Source organism: Alligator mississippiensis, chromosome 1 (assembly GCF_030867095.1).
Source record: "Alligator mississippiensis isolate rAllMis1 chromosome 1, rAllMis1, whole genome shotgun sequence".
Taxonomy (NCBI): Eukaryota; Metazoa; Chordata; order Crocodylia; family Alligatoridae; genus Alligator; species Alligator mississippiensis.
The window spans coordinates 473,138,936-473,156,316 of NC_081824.1; positions in this window are offsets into that span (position 1 = coordinate 473,138,936).

Below are 17,381 nucleotides of genomic sequence, written 5' to 3' on the forward strand. Positions count from 1 at the left end.
GGTAGTTTAACAGGAACACCCTTAATTGTTGCCTGTGAAGGAGCTGCGGACGACTGAAACAGAGCAAAACCTTCCTTTCCGGTTTCGGCTGCGGCGCCTCTCCTTTGCTTCGTCTTAGTTGTTCTCAGCTAGCTCACAGCTAACAACTAGAACAGGCTTGCACGTGATTGCGCTTCACTGTTTCTGTGCACACACTTAATTGTGTGTCAGTGGCCATCCCTGTTGCGTGAAAATGCACTTAATCACACAGAGCGAACGCTGAGCAAACACGCTTAACGGCTGTGCAGGCACGAGCCGAAAACGACTTGAAGGTGGCAGCTCCTTTCCAGCTTGGGGCGCAGAGCCTCTGCTTTGCCTCATTTGAGGCGTTCTCAGCGTGCTCGCACCCCGCCGTCCCAACGGAGCTGCTGCTCCCCTTTGGAAAAGGCCCCTTTCCTCTCGGCTGTCACGAGCAGCCTCTGGGCCCAGCAACCTGGGGAGAAATCCCTCTCGCAACACCGCCCTCGGCACTGGCGTCTCCCTCGCTCGTGTATCCCAAAGATTCCTGCCCCCTCAGCGCTTCCCTGCCTCTCGCCTCCTGGCTGGCTGCGTGAGGAGAGAAAACGAGACCGAGACCGAGACAGAGACACGCAGGATCTGCGTGAGGGCAGTGCAACGCCCCAACGTGATGACGACACCCTGACTTGAACCCTCCCCTGGCGAGGGGCTGTGCCTCTGGCCGCCCGCCCTCTCCTCTGCCCGGCCCTACTTCCTCCAGGAGCACGCGCGACACGAGCAGGGGACCGACCCCATGCAGGGACCCTGCGCTTACTGGAAGGCGGTGTCAACGCAGTGCGCGTTAAATACACAGCTGGAACTGACAGTCAGAAGTCTTCAACGGGACGGGAGGCTGTCAGTCTCCCTGTACGCTGCAAATACCGCGGCACTGCCAGCACGGTAAGCGGGGCCCGTGAAATGCCCAGCGCTGTCAGCGATAACACCAGTTCAGAAACTGGCTTTTGGGGGCCTTGAAGGTTCGCGGAACTCGTCAGTTCAGGACCTGCCAGCAAACGTCACAACCACAGCAACAAAAATAACAACAATTCACAGATTCATAGAAGTTAGGGTCGCAAGGGACCTCAATAGATCATCAAGTCCGACCCCCTGCAAAGGCAGGAAAGAGTGCTGGGTCTAGATGACCCCAGCTAGATGCCTATCCAACCTCTTCTTGAAGACCCCCAGGGTAGGGGAGAGCACCACCTCCCTTGGGAGCCCGTTCCAGACCTTGGCCACTCGAACTGTGAAGTTCTTCCTAATGTCCAGTCTAAATCTGCTCTCTGCTAGCTTGTGGCCATTGTTTCTTGTAACCCCCGGAGACGCCTTGGTGAGTAAAGCCTCACCAATTCCCTTCTGTGCCCCCGTGATGACCTTATAGGCAGCCGCAAGGTCGCCTCTCAACCTTCTCTTGCGGAGGCTGAAAAGGTCCAGGTTCTCTAGTCTCTCCTCGTAGGGCTTGGTCTGCAAGCCCTTAACCATACGAGTGGCCCTTCTCTGGACGCTCTCCAGGTTATCCACGTCCCTCTTGAAGTGCGGCGCCCAAAACTGCACGCAGTACTCCAACTGCGGTCTGACCAGCGCCCAATAGAGGGGAAGTATCACCTCCTTGGGTCTGTTCGTCATGCATCTGCTGATGCACGATAAAGTGCCGTTAGCTTTTCTGATGGCTTCATCACACTGCCGGCTCACGATGATCCTGGAGTCCACTAGGACTCCGAGATCCCTTTCTGCTTCCGTGCCACCCAGCAGGTCATTCCCTAGGCAGTAGGTGTGCTGGACATTTTTCCTCCATAGGTGCAGCACTTTGCATTTCTCCTTGTTGAACTGCATCCTGTTGTTTTCTGCCCACTTGTCCAACCTGTCCAGGTCTGCTTGCAGCTGTTCCCTGCCCTCCGGCGTGTCTACTTCTCCCCATAGCTTTGTGTCATCCACAAACTTGGACAGAGTACACTTCACTCCCTCGTCCAAGTCGCTGATGAAGAGGTTAAAGAGTATCGGTCCTAGGACCGAGCCCTGCGGGACCCCACTGCCCACACCCTTCCAGGTCGAAACCGACCCATCCACCACGACTCTCTGGGTGCGACCCTCTAGCCAACTCGCCACCCACCGGACCGTGCAGTCATCCAAGTCACAGCCTCTTAACTTGTTCACCAGTACAGGGTGGGATACCGTATCGAAGGCCTTCCTGAAGTCTAAGTAAACGATGTCAACCCCTCCTCCTGAGTCCAGGCGTTTTGTAACCTGGTCATAAAAAGAGACTAGATTAGTCAGGCACGATCTGCCTGCCACGAACCCGTGCTGGTTTCTCCTCAGCAGAATTTTTCCTGCTGGGCTCTCACAAATGTGAGCCTTGATAATTTTTTCAAAGACTTTGCCAAGGATGGAGGTGAGACTGACTTGCCTATAGTTGCCAGTATAGCATTGCGGGGCTGGTATTAATACTGCGTGACGTCAAAGTGAACACCTTGTTATACGTTCAAAAAAGTCGCACCTTCCTGTATCCTATAGAGAAGCGCTGACCACCCTCTTATCTGCTGAGCACAAATCGAGACAGAAAAATCTGGTCTCCCCAAAAGTCAAGGCCCAATTCAGAAATAGGGAAAAAAACAAAAAAGCTACAATAAGTCTATGGTATAAATAAAAGTACGAGGCCTAAGGAGATGAGGTGTAAGAGGTGCTTCTGAACAACTGGACAGCCCTGCTGGAAAACACGATACGTTTCTGAAAGTCTTTTAAAAACACAATGCACATATTAAGTAATCAACAGCACCCATTTCTAAGGCGCAGCTTTGTCAGGTAACCAGAGTATGAGCATCCACCGTACTCTGATATGCCGTGGCATCAGGTTTCACTCTGGCCTGCAGGCCTAAGGGCCTGCCTTTTGTCGCCGCCGAGAGCCACAGCGCGGGGTTCGGGGCCTTAGGAGCCCTAGTCGGTGGGCAGGTACTTGTGACGCTTGGAGAGGAATCAGGTACTGACACGTTTTGGTTAAGCAAAAAGATAGTTTACTTACACTGCTCGTACAGCGCAGGTCAGAAGCTTGCTTCAATTACAGTTGTAAACTAAACTTGAGTCGGGCAGAAATTACAAAGTTTCTTTGGTCGGTCTGCAGAAGTGTTCGGGGTGTTCAGGCCGGCAGTCGTCTTACGTCTCGGGTGGGGGTGTGCTAGGCCCCCTTGGGTCGGTGACGGGGAGTCCTTAGTGGTTGATCAGGCCGCTAAGTTCTTCTCTAAGACACACGCGGAGTTTGCTAGGCTCCACAGCGTGCTCAGAGCTCTCCACGAGGTGTGTGTGGAGTTCTCCAACTTGGGCGGAAACTGCTTCAACCTCTTCTACGGCTAGCAAGCCAATTGCTGGCCGCCAGGTAGGAATGATTTAGAACAGTCCAATAGTGGGGTACTAATTTACATAAGATTGGCGGGCACTTTTTCTAGGTCATTAATATATAGTCACTGGGCTCTGGAGTTTTCCACTCGTGACCTACTTACATGACCTACTTACAAAATGATTGACAGACTGTGCCCTCTCTATCAAACTATGGGATTTTCCACTGTACTATAGGCATATGAACAATGGGTTCTGACACCTTCAGCCTGCTCCTTTAAGGATCCGGGCAGGGAGAGGAACTGGCCGCGCTAGCCTGGATTCAGGGGAGATTTGCAGTGCGGATCTGCCCTTCCTAGATTCACTAAACCAGGGATGCATCAGCTTTCGTAAGCAGCAGCTTGCTTCGTCGGATGCTGAGATGCAGCTGGAGGAAGCAATGATGCTAAACCGAAAGCACGGATTGGAATACCAAAGGGTAGTGTAGTAAAAATGTCTCATGATCCCTTTTCTTTTCCCTATACAGGGCCTCACAGCTGAACTGTGAGATGTTTCTTCTTTCCTCCTGCAGTAGATAAGCAGTGTCATAATAATAAACAGTCCAGGCAACGCTCGCTTTGAGATAAGGTTCAAAGCTTCTTGTTAGAACACAGATTAATGCTTGTTTTGCACATACATTTTGTAAACATCGTACTCGCTCATTGCCCTAGAGTTACACCAAGACACGGGGTTACTAAGGGGCCCACAGTTCAGAACGCAGGCGGCAGGCCTGTTGCCGCAGTTGCGTTTTAGGACTACGCGTGTATGAAACTTTGCAGAAAAATGTAACCAATCACGTTGGAATCTTTTGTTCAGGTTAGCTATAAAAATGAAACCTCGGGCACGGCTCGGGGTCGACTTTGCTTTGAGCATTGAGCTCCACTGTCAACCTGTTTGCACAAACAATAAACTCGAGTTGGACCCAGCCTGAGTGTGTGACTCTCTCCTTGAGGTAAATTGGACAAGCCTCCAGGGGCACGAAACTGGCAGTTTGTGCAACAACAGTGCTGACAGGCGCGTGATCAGATGGCCTCAGCCAACCAGAGGCTACATGAAGCGTGTGACTGCAAGGCCGGCAGTCACAGGCTCCTGACTGAAAATCAGCAGCATATTCTAATTGGCTCACTAGTTTATAAAAGGGACACAACTCCAGAGCTTGGGGGGGTCCACACGACAGTCGGAGAGGCCTGATCACCCTTTCCAGGATGCCACCTCCCCTAGGTCGAATGTATACTCGATACCCGAACAGAGTGAGCTCTCGTGTGGCAGTTGTTGTTGTTGTTGTCGTTATTGCAATCGCTTTCCGACTGTAACATCACAAACAGTTGTTAAAGAGTTTTCTGTCTCCCTGCACAAGTTGTAAGTAAAACTTCATTTTGCTATACCATCTTCATTTGGGTCAGTGTCCCTTTCGTCCCCGGCCTGATCGTACTGGAGGGGTGGTTATTCACCCGCCGCAGTTTACCACATGGCGTCACGGACAGGATCTCCGGGGAAAAGGGAGAATGAGGAGTGCACTGACCAATCAGTCCGGCATTGCCCGTGGCGAAATCACCACAGGCCCCCAACCACAAATTCCGATGACTTATGGGCCCATGTGGCGTACCATCAGGCCCAGCAAGATGGGAGGATTGGCGGCCATGTTTCGATCCGCCCGACTGAAAACACCGGGGGGCCACTCAAAGAGCGGGTCGTTACCGGCCTCACTCACGCAGCCCTGGGGTGTCTCCTCGCTAGCCCCGCGGTCCTATACCGACCACCCAATACAGCCGCGGAGGTACAACTCAATCGGGTCAAATCCACCGACAAGCGATCGTACCCCTGCAAAAGAGTATGCCAAATGTATTAAATATCTAAAAGAGGGTGGCGGCTGCAACACATCTCCTGACAAATTCAGGGGCCCTAACCTCAGCCCCGGAGGCACTGAAAATGAGATCCTGACAGGACTCCGGGAGAGCCTTGAAACCAACGGGCGGGAGGCTACGAAATGGGGAGCAAAGAAGTGGAATAAGGGCAAGATAATTAATGTTTTATTTCGCACGGTGACCACCCTGTTGCAACACGCGGCGAACCAAGCCAGCATGGTGGAGACACTGGCTAGGACGGCTGCAGATCAGAGCGCCACACAATCCAAAACGCCACTCCAAGATGGCGCCGCTGAAGAAAAAGAAGGAGTGGCTAAAGCGTCCGAGGCGCGAAATCCCAACGCAGGTGCAGTGAGTGAAAACCCCCTAGGGGAGGGCCTGCGCACTGAAGCGGGAGGGGCGAGTGAAATCACAGAAACGGGAGTGGCAGAGGAGACTCCAACAACCCCGCCTGAGGGACCACCCCCGTACAGCACCCCGCGCCTATACCCTGCCCTCCCTGCGGAGGCAAGCGCACGTGCTCTACAGGTAAACCCTGTAGCGCTGATCAAAACTGTCACTGATGGCACAGCAACCAGCACACTCACCACCTTTCGCACCCGCACTAGGGGGGAGCTTCAGAAACTAATGAAAGAAACCCGGATAAATCCCGGTGAAACACCGGTAATATGGCAAGGGCGCCTGATACTAGAACACGGGGCGGATCTGGTAGACCTCGAGGAATGCATGGCACTCATGCGCCAACCCGCGTGGAGTGGCGGAGCGTGCAGTGATACAACCAAGATACTGCGCAACCGAGCCTGGCCGATTCCTTTGTGTGCTGCCACGATCCCAGCATTGATGGCCCGAGCCCATGCCTGGCATGCGGGTCCACCGGGTAACCCCACGGCCACACAACTTTTGTATGCCATAGCGGGAGCAAGCTATTTAAATTGGGACCCCGGGAGGTACCCATTGAATTTAACTCCTTATCAGGCGAATAATTATTGGCCTCATCGTTGGTGTCACGACCCTGGCGCTGTCCCCATGTCCACGTCAGCAGTAGAGGCCTGCGTGGAAATTTACGGGGGTAATAACACCCCCATGTTTCGCTTGCTGCTACATCCATTGGTGGGAGGCCCAATAGGGAACGTCCTAAGCAGTTTAGGAAAACTCACTACGGCACACAAGACAGAAACCACATCTGCCCCACCATCGGAAGCACGGGCGGCAGAACCCTGGGGATCCCCACCTAATAAACCTCGAACTAACTACCCACCGCGTGGACCACCACCAAATCGTACCCCCGAAGAACGCGCTAGGTTCGGGTTTTTGTTAAGCAAAAGTGGTCTAGAAAAGGACCAACTCCGCAGATTAGGGGATGAAGGGCAGAAAATACTAGCACTTCGTCTAGGCTTTAGGCCAAGACCACAAGAGTACGATAAGGGAAAAAACGAGTAGCGGCCGCCAAACCAGGAACCGACGGCCGACCCTTCAATGATGAACGCCCATATGTCACCCTCAACGTTAGCACACCCGGAGGCTCCGATGCAACACCGACACGCTTTTTACTCGACACGAGAGCCCAAGTAAATGTAATAAAGCCCGAAGTCCCACATATTAAAACATCAAGAACTATCTTTGTGCAGGGTTTAAACGCTACGGCTACTACAACCTTAGTAAAGTTCCAGATTGGTACTAGAGTTTTACACGGGGTCCAAGGGGGCATCAATATTCTAGGAATCCCGGAGATAAAAGCTTTACATCTCAAAAACGAGATTCTCCTCGTACTGCCGCTGTCCGTCACCCAAGAGGATAAACATCAGCCCACTTTAACAAACCCGGCCCCATGGCGCTATCAACCGATTCCAACGCGCTCTACACTTAAGAATCAAGTCCAGGCCCTACTACACGACTTAAACCAACGAGGTTGCATCAACCCGATAAGATCATCTATCTATCTTTCGGCGGGATGGGGTATTCCCAAGCTGGGGAAACTAACCGAAGCCTGGTTGGTGGTAGACTACCGGCAAGTGAACCGCCGGTGTAAACCACTCCAAATGCCCGCGGCCCAAACAATAACTGAAGTCTTAAATGGTATAATCGAGACACAAAGAGGCGGAGAATGGTGGGCCATCACTTTAGATTTAAAAGATATGTTTTATTCAATCCCCATAAATGATCCACAAGGGGTCCTTAATATGTGTATAAGCGGCGAAATGTATAAATGGGAAGTTTGCCCTCAAGGTTACCGTAACGCAGCGGCATTAGCGACAGTGGCGATGAACAACACCCTTAAGCGCTTCACACATTTCCATCCATGGGCCGAGGACGTAAAAATCTGGTCCTACATTGACAACATTGCCATCATGGGAGATCACTGTGCGACGGTCCACAACACCGCCGAGAAGTTAAAAGACCACTTAAGCAATGAGGGATGGACAATAAATACGACCAAATCTATGAAGGAACCGTCTTCAGATATCATCTTTTTAGGGACACGATTCGCAGGTCAGTACCAATGGGGGACGGCACACAACTCCACACCTAAACTTGAGTCCCGACCCATAACTCAACCGGACTTCCAGGGCCTTTTAGGCCAACTAAATTGGTTCCGTCATTACATAACGCCACCACACTTAAAAGTCGTACAATGATTGCAACAACAAATTCGGAAAAAAACCCAGCGAAGGGAACCTTGGAATGACCGAGATCAACGGGCCTTAGAAGCGGTTCTCAATGAAGTTAAGAACACACGCTTGATCGCACCACCTGCTAGCACCCCATTAATAATTCATGCGGGCTTTACCAGCGAACACATCTGGTTCACAGCCAAGGACCCGGTGACGGAGCAGCCTGCATTCACCGGTCACCGCACACTACAGGCCAACCAACATCGGTATGGTTGTCTAGCAAAAGTTATGCTTGCGACCCAATTGGCAGAACATCTGTCGATGTCTCCAGGTACCCTTGTTGCACCAGGAGGTTCTATGCTGGCCTTACTCAACCCTGGCCAGAGTCACCCTGAGTATCAAGGAACACAAAAGATTTGGAGCACAACCGTTCTGCGGTTTCAATACTATTGGTCAGCGTGGCAAGTCATCGACGGGGAACTGCCCCCCGACGATGAGGATGAAAAACTCAGTATACCTCGGCTATATGGGACTACATCACTAGCCTGGATAGCCTCTGACGGTACATCCCGCAATGGCAGCGTGTATGGCTTTTACTGTGACCCCTGTAAGAACGCCGATCTCCGCTCATCCTCCTCAGATGAGTCGGTACAAGCAGCTGAATTACGGGGATTCCATCTAGCACTCACACACGCTCGAGACCATCACGATGGAACGCTTCCGGTTCCTGTCATCGCCATGGACTCAGAGTACATATATCGAATCGTCACCGGAGCAGCACAAGCAACGGAGCATCAACCCATCTGGGAAGACATTAAAGATACTTTGCAACGGTTCTCCACACCACCCTTAGTTAAACATACACGCTCTCACCGACCCGATACGGATCCCGTACATGCCATCATCGACCGCCTATTAGCCCATCAAGGACCACTAAGTGAAATAGGCATATTGCAATTAAACCTGACAAATGTGGCAGATGATCAGCCATTGCTGAAATGGCTCCATGATTTCTGGGGGCACCCAGGTGCCGAAAGGGCACGGACTCGCTGGAAGCAACACAGTGACAAAGGACCAAGTTTGCAGCGATGGAAGGAGATAACCCAAGCATGCCCAGCTTGCGCTAAGGAGAAACCAACACATCACAAACACACGCAGGGTGTCTTTGACCCCGCACACTTCACACCGGGAAAGGTGTGGCAAGTGGATCTGCTTGGACCGCTCCCAGGATCAAGACCACCGAACAAAGGACTAGCGATCGTGGACTTGGGAACTCACCAACTTCTGGTCCTCCCAGCAAGGAAAACTACCGCTTCCACAGTTCAGGGATGCTTGCAGCTCGCTTTTGCTCATTGGCAAGTGCCCCATGTTATACACACTGATGGAGGACCACCTTTTAACTCAAAAGCTATAGAGCGACTTGCGGCAGAACATAACATTCAGTGGCATCACCACTTGCCCTATCATCCACAGTCCAGTGGCGTTGTGGAACGTCATATAGGATTGTATAAGGAGCAGTTAAGATTAAAAGGAAATGGGTCATATAAAAATTGGACCAAACATAACACCAAGGTACTGATCTCAATGAATGCTACAAAGACGCTATGGGAAGAACGCACCCCAGCACCACGCCCACCTTGGAAGCCATGTTATTCTCCTCACGAAGCAGTGTGGCTAACCGTCCCTACAGCCACCTCTAAACATCCGTCCCCAGCACAGGGTGTTATAATTAGGGCCGGAGATTACCCTAATACTTATTTTGTTTCCCTCGAAGCAGTCACACCCACACGCATCGTCTTAGCCCATCACAATTGGCTAAGCCGACAGGGCACACCCTTCCCGTGTATAATACAATTTATAATGCATCACTGACAGATCATGAGTTTCGGGGTTTTTTAGCTTTCTCCGGTGGTGACAACATGTCACGAGGCGACCTCTTCATCATCAGTCTACTCGTGTTCACGACCAAAGCGGCTACAGAGACAAGTGACCCCGATGATCCTCTGCAGCGAAACTCCGTGTTGCAGCTAATAGAAATCTGGGCCAACGCGACTGGACCCCATCCCGAGGGTGTGACGACTTGTATACCAAAACCAAGTGCAATCAACGGGAATGTGTTAACTACGTATGTCGCTCCCCTTGACATCACCTGATGGTTCCGCGAGGTACAAGGGCCATTGTGTGGGACCTTTATCTGTAGAACCAATGGCCCCATATCTTGCCCGGGTTGTCAGGTAGTGTCTTTTCCCGACCACACAATCACAAGAGGGGAAAAAATGGCGGCGTACTACTGGCCAACAGGTCCTGTAACAAAGAAAAATATCACAAGCTTAAACTGTAGGAGTTGGGGACTAGGGAGTCATAAAGTAGAACCAATTGACTGTCATCACATTCCATGGGGGGCGCGAAAGTGGGGCACAGACGACGATCGGGTCCAAACCTTGCCGTGGTCAGCACGGCAATACTCACCTTCGTGGTTCTTGTTTCTCAATAGTACCCCGATGCGGAAAGGGGGATGGGATCTTAACAAAGGAGTAAATCTGACAGAATTTCATGGTAATCACCCACTGTTAAGTGCATTTTTCCCCCTTAGACAAGCGGAAGTACGATATTTTGAAAACCGTAATTTGTCCCATCCTTACTGCACACCCAGGGTACAAGCATTGTGGTGTAGAAGACATAATTTGCCAACTAACGCACCCCGCGGTCTTATGTGGGCGTGTGATGACGGGTTATTATATACGGCTTTACCCGTTGATTTCGACGGCGCTTGTTTTATAGCGAGCGTGGAACTGTGCCCACCTCTCACCGCCAATACCTCCAACCCGTACACCCCATGGGTTCGGCATTCTGATTCTAGACAGGCGCACTACAACCATCTGGTCGAAAATGACTTATGGTGAGCGGGTGGCGAAACGAATCGAATGGCAAGTAGAAGGCCTGTTCGTATGGTGGGTGGGAATAATGAAAGCCCGTGAAGCCGTTGTCCGCCTAGCTAAAGAGGTAGAAGTAGGGTTCAATGCCACTAACGAAGCCTTGACCTTAATGAATAGGCAGTTACAAGAAACATCACGAATGACCCTACAAAATAGGCTTGCTTTAGACGCCATGTTAGTGCATAATGGAGGAGTATGCAAGTATCTAAACTTATCCACCGAATATTGCTGCATATCTATCCCGAATATTACAGTTCCTTTAATGTCCCAACTTGAGTTAATTCGAAAAGCGGCTAAAGGCGCTAATGCCATAGCTAGTATCAGCAAAGGCTGGCTTGCAGACCTTTTTTCAGGATTTGGTTGGGACTTCTCTTCACTAGCCATGCATATAATCGCTCCGCTGTTAACCCTGCTAATACCCTTATTAGGCATTTTGCTGTGTGTTTGTATTGGTTGTTGTATTTTGAATGCAGTTAAACGTCGAGTAATGACGCTTTCGACCTTCGTGTATACCCAACTGCCTAATGTAAATGAAGAAGAACTAGAACTCGAGGGTGTTTAATCTGGCATTTGGTCAAGGGGGCATGTCTGAATAAAAAGGTGACCAAACGCCAGTCCACATGCCACACCAATGTAAAGCACGAGAGCAAGTTATGCTTGGAGTGTGAAAACCTCATGATCGCAGTGCTGACAGGCGCGTGATCAGATGGCCTCAGCCAACCAGAGGCTACATGAAGCGTGTGACTGCAAGGCCGGCAGTCACAGGCTCCTGACTGAAAATCAGCAGCACATTCTAATTGGCTCACTAGTTTATAAAAGGGACACAACTCCAGAGCTTGGGGGGGTCCACACGACAGTTGGAGAGGCCTGATCACCCTTTCCAGGATCCCACGTCCCCTAGGTCGAATGTATACTCGATACCCGAACAGAGTGAGCTCTCGTGTGGCAGCTATTGTTGTTGTTGTTGTCGTTATTGCAATCGCTTTCCGACTGTAACATCGCAAACAGTTGTTAAAGAGTTTTCTGTCTCCCTGCGCAAGTTGTAAGTAAAACTTCATTTTGCTATACCATCTTCATTTGGGTCAGTGTCCCTTTCGTCCCCGGCCTGATCGTACTGGAGGGGTAGTTATTCACCCGCCGCAGTTTACCGCAGAACCTTGTCTGCCTATATCCTTAGACCAACGCGGCTACAACCTAAACCCCCTAAAGCTGATTCTTTAACTCTTCTCACCTTCTTGCCCTAAAAGGCCATAAGGCATCTAAAGAAAAGCTACAACTTTGTCTCCCTCATGTCCACTATTTGGGTCATGATATTTCTGCTATGCCTCTATAGTCAAGCCACTGCAAAACCTGACTCTTGTTAATACCTCTGAGCCTTTGCCCTGGACTTCAAAAGCCGAAGCCGCTTTTGCCTCTATTAAACAAGCTCTGTCGCAAGCTCCTGCCCTAGGCCTTCCTGATTATACTAAACCATTTATTCTTTTTTATCATGAAAAAGACGGATTTGCACTTGCTGTGCACATGGAGACAAGCACCGTCCCATTGCTTATTATAGCTCTGCTCTTGACCCAGTTGCAGCCGGACTTCCTCCATGTCTTCGTGCTGTAGCTGCAGCTGCTATTACTGTTGAACTGTCCTGTACCCCTGTATTAGGTTCTCCCCTTACTGTTGCTGTCCCACATGCTGTAGCAGCCCTTTTACTAAAAAGTAAAACTCAACACCTTTCAAATGCTAGATTGACTAAGTATGACAGTTTGCTTCTTTCTGCTGGAAATATTACTTTAACTAGATGCCCTGTTTTAAACCCTGCCTCCCTGTTGCCTACTCCTTTAGATGGAGAACCCCACGATTGTATTGTTGTTACTGCCCACCTAACAATGCCCCGCACTGATCTAAAGGACACCCCCTTGCAAAACCCAAATCTAGTATTTTATGTTGATGGGTCATGTCAAAGAAACTCAAAAGGTTCTCTTGTTGCAGGATATGCAGTATGTTCCCAATATGATGTTATAGAAAGCCATCACTTGCCCAATGTGTATTCAGCTCAAGTTGTTGAGCTTGTGGCGCTTACCAGGGCTTGCACCCTAGCCTCTGGTACCTCTGTTAATATTTACACTGATTCTGGCTATGCCTTTGGTATTGTACAGGATTATCGTCAACTTTGGAAGCAACGAGGCTTCCTCATGTCAAGAAGTGCCAAAATTAGTAACGGGCCATATGTAAAGGTCTTGTTCAATGCTTTACAGTTACCTTCTGCTGTTGCTATTATTAAATGCCAAGCTCTCCACAAACCTTATGATAATGTTACATGTAAAAATGCTCTGGCAGACTCCGCTGCCAAAGCTGTGGCTATTTCCACTCCTCAGGCTACACCTGTGTTTTTGTCTATCTCATTTAACCAGTCTCCATTGGCAAGTCTTCATGACATTGCCCTCCTCCAAGATCAGGCTCCAGAACCAGAAAAATATACGTGGAGACTGACTGGGTGTTTGTTACACCCTGACCATTTGTGGCGCTCCCCGGACGGCCGCCTGGTTGCCCCAACGGTCCTTCTTCCCTATCTTGCTCGCATGCACCACGGCATAGCACACGTGAGCAAAGCGGGGATGATAGAAGCTGTTAAGCTTGATTGGTTTGCTCCAACTTGTTCATCTGTGGCTCAACAATACTGTTATACCTGCCCTATTTGTCAAGCCCATAATGTGGGAAAACCTAAAAAGGCAGCACATCCCCCACTTTGGGGGCCGTTTGTAAATTTACAAATAGATTTTATTCAAATGCAGCAATGTTGTTCTTATGAATATGGTCTTGTTATTGTGTTTATGTTCTCTGGATGGGTAGAAGCCTACCCATGTGCAAAAGCTGAAACCATCACTGTGAGCAAAAAGTTGCTCAGAGACTTTATTCCAAGGTTTGGTATTCCTTTCTCCATAAACTCCGATAGAGGAACTCATTTTACTGGGCAGATAATGAAAGAAGTCTGCAAAGTCCTGCAAATCCAGCAGAACTTTCATTGCCCGTACCATCCACAGGCCTCGGGCCAAGTGGAACGCCAAAATGGCATTTAAAAAAATTAACTGGCCAAAATTTGTGCTGAGACTCACTTGAAATGGCCAGATGCACGTCCCATAGCCCTTATGAGTATGAGATCTACTGTCAATCGAAACACCGGACGTAGCCCACATGAAATCCTGATGGGAAGACCCATGAGGCTCCCTGCCTCACCACCTGTTGCCTCCCATTTTTGCAATATACATTTACTTGATGATACTATTCTAGACTACTGTGCGGCACTAAGGAAGTGTGTTAAGGCTTTTCATTCACAGGTACAAGTAACTCTCCCCAAGGAACCAGATGAGCCGTGCCAGTCCATCCTGCCTGCTGACTGGGTTCATGTAAAAGTCCATCAACGGAAGTCATTGGTGGGACCCCGCTGGAAAGGCCCGTTCCAGGGACTCCTGACAGCCAACGCTGCAATAAAGTGTCAAGGACTCCAACCATGGATCCATGCTTCACACACTAAGAAAACATCAGCCCTGCTAGACTTAGAGTCTCCTCCATATCAACCTTGTAATCAGCCTCCACAGACCGGTAGTGAGCCTAGCGCCTGCCAACAGGAGAGCTCAAGACCAGTAGTGAGCCAAGCGCCTACTGGCGAAGAGGATTTGCCACTACAGAGCGAAGGGGATTTACCAGTACAGAACGAAGAAAATGTACCCCAACGACACCACTATGCCCTTCGGGAAAGGAAAAAGGCCTCTGCCTAGTTCCTGGTTCCCGAGGTGGGGTTGGTTAGTCGTGACTTGGGTACGTCTCAGTCTTTCCTTTTGGATCCTCTTATATGAACTTAAAGACTCAGCAGCTAAAAGAAACTTTGTAAATCAGACTAGACTTCAAAACAGGTCAAAAAGATCACTCCCACACTGGCATGCTCACCAAAATGCTTTTCTTCAACTGTCATATCAATATGCAAAGGATTTAAATGTTTTTAAATGTTGGGCATGTCCCCACTTGCCTCCTAGTACAATGACAGGGGTGCCCATGATTGCTTTCTCCCTTAATTGGACGACTTCTGTGATACGTATGTTAAAATAATGAAAAGGTAAAAAGAAAGAAAAATTAGAAGTTAAAAAGCTCTTGGCTATAAATATCTAATATGTTGGGCCAAAAAGGCCCAAAAGCGGGGAAAGTGGAAATAAGTTTCACCAGGCCTCTTACTTGACTAAGAAGAGAGAGAAAGAGAAGAAAAAAGGTGCTGATGCTATGTGTTTTAACATGTTCTAAGATAAGGAGAAACCTTCATGCCCTGTTTTGTCTGTGTGCAGATGTTAACCTCCTCCTTTCCGCCGAACCAGAAGCTGAGAACTGTTCCCAAAACATAGTGTTTTTTTCTAAATAAGTAAACTGCTTACGTGTGACAAACGAATGATCACCATCTTTCTGTTTCTCCCCAGGTTGCTTTGTCTGAACCCTGCATCTTTCCTCGCTGTCTAAAGTATAAATACGCTTGTAAATTTGTAGAGGTCAGAGTTCCTTTGAGAACTCTCCCTGTGATCACTGGTATAGTTTTAAATAAAACTAGATGGCTCTGCCAAGTCTAATACAACCACAACGTGAAGTTTGATTTCTTCCACACCAGTTGAAGTAGCGCCTGATGAACATCCAAGTCGCTAAGAGGGAGCTGCCCGAGTAAAGGACGGGGATGTGGTATATGGGAGGTCCCTTGAAGGGGCCAGCAGTGGGATGACCCAGTCTCTCCCCGTGATACCCTGCAGGTGCGGTTTGTGCTGGTGGGTAGTTGTAGTTCTCCCTGCAAGCTGTGAGCTTGTGAGTTGCTGAATCCTGTTCCTAATAAAGATCAAGCTGTTTGCCACCCACCCGGTCTCAGCCGAATGGTGACTCGTGGACAGACCCCACAGGCATGGAGGTCTCAGTGAGTGCCTCATCCCTGGGACCCATGCCATAGAGCAAGCACTATCCTTGGGCCCATCCCTGGCACTGGGGCTCATGTGAGGAGCCCACAAGTGTCCTGTTGGCGATTCGGTTGTGCCACAACTATGAGCATGCCCGTCCCTACTCCCCCTTCCCCACGTGGAGTAACAGAGCCCAGGGAGCGTCCCCCTGAGCTGCACGAGTTCGCCCCATCCCCTTGCTGGTGGTGGGGGTGTGTGTGGGGCAAGAGGACCATCAGGAAAGTCCACTGCTAGTGACCGCACCGTGCTGGGGAGCTGAGCTGTATCTGAGCAGGGGCAAGAGGAATGGGAGCTATTTTTCTCTGACAGAAGCAGGGGTGGAGGGTTCGGAGGCCATTGTAACTCTGGCTTTGCAGATGGGGCTGAGGCCAAGCTGGGCTCTGTGTTCCCAGCCCCACCCCACCAGGCAGTGATCAGAGGGGGCTACTGTTTTACCGGGACCCCCTGCACCAGGGCGCTCACTGCTGTGACCCTCCAGCCAGGGCGGTCACTGCTTGGGCCACACGGACAAGGACAGACAATGCGCCCAAAGAGTTAAGGGGCTCAAGTCATCTGGGCGGGAGCACCCCCAGGCCAGGCCAGGCCAGGCCAAAGGCGCCCGCAGCCCCCGCACTCAGCACCTTGCCCGGGTGGGAGGGAGACCCCTGGTTGCCATGGCAAAAGAACTGTTGTGCCCAGTGACATCACAATGCCCAGCCTCACTCTCAGGTACCGGCTCCTCCCAGTGCTCTCCCGCTCTTCGCCTGCGCCACTTGCCCTTCCTCGTCCTCGTGCCTTATCTCTGTTGGTTAGTTAGTTCCTTACTTTAGCAGTTTGTTGGGTAGTTTGTTAGTTCTTTAGGTAGTTTCTCAAAAGGGAACTTTTGGGAGATGTGACAAGCTGTGAGCGGGGGCTGAGGTTGGGCAAGAGCCCAGCACTCGGCCCCATGCCTCGTCCCTGCTCTCGGCAGTCCGGCTCCTCTTTCCCTCCTTCAGCTCAGGACTGTTTCTTTGCAGATGCTCCGGCGGAAGAAGCTGCGCGCTGTGCGCCTGCGCTCCAGCAACCTGGGTGAGACCTGGGCACGTGCCCTGTCATGGGAGCAAGAAGGGCTGGGCAGCACGAGAGTCCACAGGGCTGTGTGGCTTCCCCTCCCGGCAGGGTTTGGCTAGCAGGCTAAGCCCACGCTGTCCAAGGTGCAATCTGGACAGCCCCCACCCTGTGCCACCCCCTCCCCCCCAGCTGTCACCCCCTGCTCTTCACCAGCAAGTTCCCTGGGGAAGGGGAACAGGACTGGCCCCCATGGGCTCCTCACGCTGGGCCAGGTCCTGGCCCTGCAGCCCCTGCCCATGCCCCAGCCCTGGGAGCCTTCCTCCTGGCAATGGCCTTGCTGCCCTCTGCTCCCTTGCAAGGTGGCGCTCATACGGGCTCTGGGATCCCCATCCTAAAAGTGGTGCTCAGTGCCACCCAGCCTGACGCTCAGCTCTCATGTCCTCTCAGCACCAGATGCCTGCCTGGGCACAGACGGGTGGGCCAAAAGAAAACTGCCCCCCATTAAGGGGTCCCCATCTGTCCCCTCCGTTGGACAAGTGCAGGAGAGGAGGGACCCTGCACCCGGTG